Consider the following 9,556-nt stretch of genomic DNA (forward strand, 5'->3'; position numbering starts at 1 on the left):
CAACAAAGAATAATAACTCTTATCCCTTGATTTTAGTTGGGAGTGGAGATTACTTAAGTGGGCCCTGATATTGATGCATATTTTTCTATGGATATCACTATTAGAAAACAACGTAATTCTAATAATATTGGTGGTGAAATCATCTTGGCTCTAAAGATCATTTTGGAAAATTTTTTATTATGTCTCTTACTGTGGATAATCATCTAAATTGCAGAACAATATTAGAAATTTTTGGAGTTGCTTTATAATTAGATATAGTCTTGTCCCCCTCATAATAATGACCTGAAAAATTACAGAAATTTAAAGCTGTATAAACTCCTGGATTCTATCAGTCTCATCAATTTTTGATACTTATCTTATATTTATACAAATATATATAATTCAATTATTATTATTATGATAACTATTTCATTTATATAGTTGATATTTATCTGTATTTACTCTGAATGCAAGTCATTTTTAAAGCCAAGCTATTTTTAAGTGTTTAATTTTATTAATTCTTTGAAATATATATCTTACCAATTTTAATTGTATTTTATATTCTTTTATATGCCTTTAAAGGGTTGTTCATTCAATTCAGTAAATTATGACACAAGGAGGAATGAATTAGGTACTTGAAATTTTATTTTCTTTTATATAATTAACTATTCAAGACGTTATCTACCTATCTAGGGAATGAGAGTGGATAGGGTATTTTTCATTAATGTTACAAGGTTTTACCCCTTCTGAAGAGATGATGAACACCTAACCAAGTTTCATGAATGCCCCCCAAGAAAAACACTTAGAAATCGGTGGAGCTCAATCGTTGACCCAAAGTCAATACTGGAACAACAAGTCCTGACCACATTCAGCTCAGCTCACAAGGACTTATCTTGGTCTTACCTCAAAGTCTTCCCCTAGTTGAACCCCAAAGCCTTCAAGGATCTACTTAAAGTCTTCCTATAAAATTAATCCAGAGTGTCATGTATACACATTATTTAATCCAGACAAATATTCATTGAGAACTAGTCATTCAATATAACTCACACAAAAATATTTTGAATATTTCATGAGAATTTTCAATGTATCTTGATTTCCCCTCTCTATCTTATTTTGCATGTTTCTGCAGAATTACTAATCGTCAAGACCAAAGTCGTCCACCAGTTAAGATGTGTAGAGGACAAGATTCACTATTTCAAATCATAGCAGAGCGCCTTTAGATATTTCATCCTTCTCTTGTGTGTAACTTCCAAAATATTGCACTAAAAATTGTAATCCAAATATCCATGTACTTTGGCAAACATGAATAATAATTATGAACTTGATAATCAATTGTTGACGAATCAATGATATCCATGATTTCTTGATGATCTCCTTTGTACCCACATAACTTATTTAATATTGTGTCAAATAGCACGACTCTAGATGATATGGGTCTTTAATGTTATAAATAACTTTTCTGTTGAATAAAAGTTCAAAATCTGTTTGAAACAATCTCCAAGTGATGATCCTCATGGCAAGATCACCAATGGCACGAGTTCTAATTTACAATGTCTTCTTAGTTACTTCTTGAGACCTTTATAAATTAACAATTTCCAAATCCTATTGATTGGGTACTTTGTTTGCAAAAATCATGCATTTGATTTTTTTGAAATAAAATTTTAAAATATTTATAGAAGGCGAGATGTCTTAGTTGCTCTTTCTGGTATATTTTTTCAATGATATAGAAGAATAAACCAGTAATGAATTAAATATGACATGTGAAGTAGCTATGTAAACCATTTAACTTTGGGCTTATATATTCATGATTTTGGTGCTCATTCAAAATACTTTGAAGGATATGTGAATAATATCCTTTACTCTTAAGAATTTTAATTTCAAAAATTCCAGATGAATTATGGTACATTTATGATAGGATTTTGTTCAAAATATGTAATATTATCTATTTACTCTTAAAATAATAAATACGTTTAGCTATAAAAATCCAACGTGGATATGTAATGGCTCCTAGATGTATCCACTTAATGTGAAATAATTCAAAATAATAAATCAGATAATCACATTACACTGTATGGAACTAATTTCACCATCGACTTTATCTTTGGAATAGTTTATTCAAACTATTCATCTGTTCGGCCTCTGGTCGTATCCACACAATCAATGCAATGATGGATCACCTCTTATTCTTGTCCAAATATTTTATTTATGAATTTTAAGTCTAAAATGATTAAATTTATTTCTATAATCATATTTTTATTTATGAATTTTAAGTCATTTTAATTTTTTTAAAATCAAAATCTGATAGAACATAATTTCTTGAGTCAGAATATAATTATTTCTTGAATATTTTGGCATTATATTCAAAGATATGTCATTTTTAAGTTCAAAGATACATTTCTAATATTTTATGAGTTTAAAATAATTTAATGACTCTTTGACTTTTCTGAAACTGGAGAGAGAAAATTGGAGGGCCACGAATGATCCAATTTCAAATCGTGATCCGACGATCCAAGAAAAGTTTTGGGATGAACTTTTCAGTGGAGCTTCTTGTTTTTTTGAATCTTTCCATCCATATGGTTAGATCTACAAGTAGAACCTCAGATTTTTGTAAAAAGAATCTTTGAACTCACTTCCTCTTAGAGAGGCTGATTAAAAGAAAGTGAGGATTTGAAGGTCCATCAAGGTGTTCTTGGTGTTTTGAGTTATTTGGGAAGATCAACAGAGAGATGGAGAGCCTGGTCTTCATCATAAAAGTTCCTTGATTCTGGTGGAACATAGAGATCTAAGATTGGTCTCTTGCCTTTCATTGTCATCATCACATTCTCATATCCATGTCCCATCATCTTACCCTAAAACATTCATCTCTTATCTCAATCTCATCATCTTCATCTCATACAAAAACCCTAAATCATCTAGTCCATCATCCTATTTTCCATCTTACAACCAACTATTATCCTTCCATTACATCCATTGGTTAGATCATATTCGTTTCTTCTTCCACCATTCTATTTCACTATCATTCATTCACATTTATTCACCCATCTCATCATCATATCTTCTTATTCATCTTGTACTTTCATCATCACTTCACGTCTTCATCTATCGCATTCTATCATTTCCATTTTGTATATCCACTTCCCCCTACATACTGCTCATATTATTCATCACATCCTTGTAAAATATTTATTATCACCCTCTCACCACCTCGTATTCATCACATCACAATCCTTTATTTTGTATGTATCTTATTTCACCCCTTTTTAATCATCATTTAAATAGTATTTAAACCCTAATATATGTTCCCTTTGGAGATGATCCTTGCTCTTCACTAACTAGTAAAGGACCTTTAAAATTTTATTTTATGAGTAAAGGTTTTTTAAAAATTATTGATTTACTCAAATGTCAACAACAAATTAACATCCAAATCTGAGTTTGTCATGTGACCTGCCAGATCCATATATAATCCTAGTTAAAAACTTTAATGGCTCAAGAATAATTATTAAACCTTTATTCAGTAACTAAATAAGGATCTATTTAACCATATTGATAGGTTGAGCTTCCAACACATAGGGTGTTGAGATACACCTTGCTCTTTAAAAGATACATAATACTTATTAAATTGTATCATGTAAACTTTACGATCATTAGTTTCCCTACATGTATAATCCTTTGTTTCCTTAAGATTCATGAATGGCTTATTGTATGGTTGATCGTCAAAAAAAAATTTCACAAAGAGGAACATTGGGGAACGTAATCTCCAATATCTCCACTACATTAGCTAGGGATTTATTTCACCTTCTTCCTCAAGTCAGTCTCCTTCTATACCAAGGACGCACAGTTCCATCTTGACTGCTCAATCATGCTCATGAAATTCTTACTATATTTGAGTTCACATATGTTTGAATCTTTTGATTAAAGACTCATACATCTTAGAAAAACATAGTCAATGGACCACTTATACAACTGCATCATGAATCAACATCACGAATGTTTTGGTATAGTGCTATTTAGGGATTCAAAAGGATCGACTCATTGAACTCTTTCTCTAAAGAGCACTGATCTATCCTTGGTGTATCCATATTAATGAATACATATCAACCATATATATCATTTAAGTGGGTTTAGATATTATTATTGCTAATGGATAGTTTGACATCCTTCTCAAGTATCCTTTGAATAGGAGTATTTATAATACATGTTCAAAGAATAGTGATCACTTTATTATGATCTCTCCATAATTAACTTAGGTCATTTCATGCATTTTTGGACTTGATTATAAACATCTCATGGGAATAATAATGAAAAATATTTATTTTGATGAACAAAAAGATGATTTGGATGTGTGATTGAATTGACGACCACATAATATCCTTCACCTTCTTCATCTGTGATATATACATGTATACACACATTCCTCTGCTTGACCTTCTTCGTATGCATTGACTGCAGATCTACATCTTAAATAATATATTATATTATTATAAATCTCTTGCCTACCTTCGCTTTAAATAGTATCATCTCTTATGTTCTCTCTTTCTAAATTATTACCTAAATTATTTTCTCTCATTTCTATAAATGATACTATATGTCTCCCCCTTTCTCCTTTATTGTGAATATTGTACAATGTAGTATTTCCCCATCTGTTATATAATGATGTGTGTCTTATATATTATTTTTAGCTCTCCTACCTCTGAACTCTCTCTTTTTTTTTCTCCCAACACTACTTATTTATGACATTAAGAATCATAAAAATATACATCACTCCAAAGTGTTATTATTGTATATTCTCTTCTCACTTATTTTGAAAGTGGGTTTAGGGTAGAAGCCACGCTATCAATACGACCTAGATCTCACAATACATGTGAGCTACTAAATTATACAGATAATAGTAAATAAATAAAAATTATAAATACATTATTTAAACCTTTGATTTTTTCTATCACTTAATCAAGCTTTTGAACTAATGTATCATCGTTTTTGTCATTGCTCTTGGATATAAGACATGAGTCTATCAGGGGAAAGGAAATTCTAAAGTACATGTACTTAGATTTGGCTTCTTCGTAGTGGCCCTTTTTCCATATATTTGTCTTCACTTATATTTTCTTCATTAAAGTTATGACTTACGGTCATTAACTCTAATATTTTCTTGAGTATATATTCGTGTATTCATAAATGCATTCCCTTTTATAAGCTCAAATCTGGAATTTATATCATCATTTACAACTAGTAATTTTTTTTATACTAGTGTTTTCTCTTATTTTTCCCCTCAGATGTATAGAATTATTAAATTTAGGGTCATTACCTGTCCAGCCATCTGACCAATTTCTTCTTTGTATTTTTTTCTTAAATGTCTAGGTTCATATTCTCTTTAAGTTGCAACAATATCATGGAGGTTAACTATTTTTCTGGACTAGACGATGTTGATACTTTGGGGCTTTACAATATGATACATTATCTTGGTAAAACCTGATATAGCTTTTATGTTTGCAGTAAAAATTATTTGCGGGTGGAACCTCGTATATCCTTATAAAAGCTGTAATTATAGTTTTACGGTAGGTTTTTTCCAATTTTTTAATATATCAAATAAAATTTAGACAAAACTAACATGTTACCTTATTTCCCATTTTATTTCAGTAGGAAAAAGTAGACAAACATGTGACCCTGAGGATGTCAAAATATATCTTAACATGTGAAGAAATGTAGACTAACATTAAATGGGTTTCGCCGTCATGTTTAAACCAAGATTTAAATATAAGAAAGGTGGGATATTGACCTAATGAATCCCTAAAACACTTAGACTGTATATTTTATACATTAACGTTCTAAAATCTTTTCCGTTTTCATCAATAAATACTTCTATCATATAATTCATTCATCCCCCATTCTCAACTAGACCAAAGCGGTCTATATAATGTGCACAAGGAATGGTGCAGCTTTGTAAAGAGGACACATGCAGAAATATTTAAAAAGGAAGGGTAAATATCAAAATAATAAAACATAAAGAGACCTAGGAAAAAATAAAGAGGTATAAAAATGTTTTTTTTGGAAATAGAATTTAAATTTTGTCTTATTAATATTGACATAACATAAAATATGTGAATTTTGAGTTATGTGTAATTTTTATTCAAGAAATAGAATTCCTAGAAATGAGTAGATTTATGCCTTGGAATGGATTTTTGATCATATGATGAAATAAAGTAAAACCTTCAAAAACGTATTTCAGTCGAGAAATATTGCTGACCTAATTATCGGCTTACATAAAAATAGTAAATCTAACTATATGTAGTTATATTTATGTAGCACGAAATTACACCAAGTAAAATAGTTTTCATGTATTTTCCATGTAATTTTTTTTTATAATAAATAATCCTTTTCTTACTCTCTTATTTATCAAAATAAAAATATATAATATATTGAATGCTAAGGTTTAATTACTTAATGCATGCTTTTTGATGAACGTTGAAAATGTTTGATGTGTTAAATATACTTATAAATCATGTTTTGGAAAAAATAACCTGGTTAGATTCATTAAAAATATGGAAAATGTCTACACCAAACAAATTTTTTTATAACTAACACATAAATCAGTTTGAAGTAAAATACATTGGGTTATTTCATAATGTCTTTATTATTATGAGGAAATTCGACACGTTAAATTATGTTGAATTGATTGTAACCTAAAAACTGGGCCAAATTATATGCTAATATTTTCATTTCAACCATTATTGGTGTTCTTTTTAGCTCCTCCAGACTTGATTAAATAAAGTGACAACCGTATGAATGACTTTATTCATACTGGGTGACCCATTACAATATCTTTAATAAATAAGGAGTAAATTAATGGTATGATGCCATATTTTTGTGTTATAATGGGTCGATGAAAATATAGATTACTACTTGGTGAAAACATTACTTGTTATGATACCTAAGTCTAAAGTAAAATTTAAGAAATGATTTGTCAATTGAGATTCTTCAGATGCGTGGTAAAAAAAACATATGAATAAGAATTAATACATGGTGATTCATGTCCTTTTGTGTTTGGCCCAGCAAATAAATTCATGATGGAGTCTGACAAATAATACATTCTCTTTCTGATTTATTTTTTTAATATGTATTTTCTCTTTCTTCCAGAACACAAACATTAGCTTTTTAAACTCCAAAGCATGAAAGATAAAATCATTGAAAGCTATATAATGAGTTGCCAAACAACCCAACCTTTAAAATACATCATCCTTTTTTTGTGCATTTTGGTGTATAACTGTAGAGAATGGACAGATGATCGTGAGCAACTCTAGTTTCTCGATAAAATTCTACAATGAGTTTAAAATGATATTCATGGTATTCATATTTTTATTTTCCCCTCTAGACTACCATTTATGAATATCCAACTCATAATGAATCAAGAAATAGAACAGAAAGACAATACCAAATGAGACTAACTTTGGTCCCATAATCATTTTTAATGATTTTAATATTGTTAGTACTTTTTTTGATTTGATTATTAAAGGATACTTCTTGCATTCATATTCATATTTTCCCCCTTCTATCCTTCAAGAATCTTTAAGTCAGAGAAAATCAAGAGAGAACAAAAAATACAATATCAAATGAGACAAACTTGGGGCCGATGGTGTTTTGGTAACAATTTTATTTTTATTCCCATTGTATACACACAGGAAATTCATGTTATTACTTTTTGTATACTCCCATTGTATACTATCCTTCAGGAATATTCGATTCAGAATGAATAAAGACAATATCAAATGAGACTAACTTGGACATCAAACCATTCGGTAATGATTTTTATTTTATATATTATTGTGTTTGATATTAAATATTCAAGGATGTTTCCATCATTAATGTTTATATCCCCCTCTCTAATACTACTCTTCAACAATATTCAAATTGGAATAATCAAGAAAGAGTGTAGAAATACAAGATCAAGTCTGACTAACCTAAGCTACAGAACCGTTTGGTAATGATTTTATATTTGATACTATAGTGTTCGATACTTAATATTCATGGAATTTATGGTATTCATATTTTGTCCCTCTATAAGACCCATCAGTAATATTAAGTCAGACTTAATCAAAAAAGAGGGAAGAAAGAGGCAACAAGTAAAAAACTAACTTCGGCCCCAGAATCCTGTTGCAATGATTTTATTTATTATACTATTTCGTTTGATACTTAATATTCAGGGACATTCATGGTATTTATATTTGTATTTTCTTTCACTGTGCTACCCTTCAAGAATATAAAATCAAGAAAGAGATTAACAAGTGAGACTAATTTGGGCCCCAGAAATCATTTGGTAATGTTTCTAATTTTTACACTATTTTTTTAATCTTGAATATTCATATCATTTCTTTACACTCCTATTTATTTTTTCACTCTCTCTACTCCCCTTCAAGAATTTTCAAGTCATAATAAGAGATCAAGAAAGAGAGAAGAAAGATTAACTTGGGCCCAGAAATCCATTGGAAATGATGTTAATTTTTACACAAATGTGTTAGAAATTGAATATTCAGGGATATTCCTGGCACTCCTATTTATATTTTCATTCTATATACTCACGTTGAAGAATATTCAAGCCGTAAATAAATCAAGAAACATACAAGAAAGACAAGATTAAGTGAGACTAACTTGGACACCAGAAATCATTTGGTAATGATTTTAACTTTTATACCACTGCATTTGATATTGAATATTCAGGGATATTCCTGGCACTCCAATTTCTATTTTCACTCTCTATATTCACCTTCAAGAATGTTCAAGTCATAATAAAATCATGAAAGAGATATCAAAGTCAAACATAAGTAAGACAAACTTGGGCCCTCGAAATCATTTGGTAATGATCTTAATTTTTACACTATTTTTTTAATATTGAATATTCAGGGACTCTCTTGGAACTCCAATTTCTATTTTCACTCTCAATACTCACCTTCAAGTATATTCAAGTCATGATAAAATCAAGAAAGAGAATAACAAGCGAGACTAACTTGGGCCCCTGAAATAATTTGGTAATGATTTTAATTTTTACACTTTTTTTAATATAGAATATTCAAGGACTTTCTTGGCAATCCTATTCATATATTCACTCTCTATACTCACCTTCAAGAATATTAAGGTAATAATAAAATCAGGAAAGAGAGAAGAAAATCAAGATTTAAGACAAACTTGGGCCCCAGAAATCATTTTGGCACTGAACTTAATTTACAGTAATGTGTTTGGCATTGAATATTCAGGGATATTTCTTATTTCAGTCTCTATACTCACCTTCAAGAGTATTTAAGTAATACTAAAATCAAGAAAGAGAGAAGAAAATCAAGATTTAAGTAAGACAAACTTGGGCCCCAGAAATCATTTTGGTACTGATCTTAGTTTTACACCAATGTGTTTGACTCTCTATACTCACCTTGAAGAATATACAATTCATAATAAAATCAAGAGAGAGAAGAAAGCCAAGATCAAGTAAAACTATCTTGAACCCCCCATAATCATTGTTTAGTGATTTGAATTTTGACAAAATGCTGTTTAATATCTGATATTCATGGACATGAATGGTATAAACACTTTCTTT

Source organism: Wolffia australiana, chromosome 17, assembly GCF_029677425.1.
Source record: "Wolffia australiana isolate 7733 chromosome 17, ASM2967742v1".
Taxonomy (NCBI): domain Eukaryota; kingdom Viridiplantae; phylum Streptophyta; class Magnoliopsida; order Alismatales; family Araceae; genus Wolffia; species Wolffia australiana.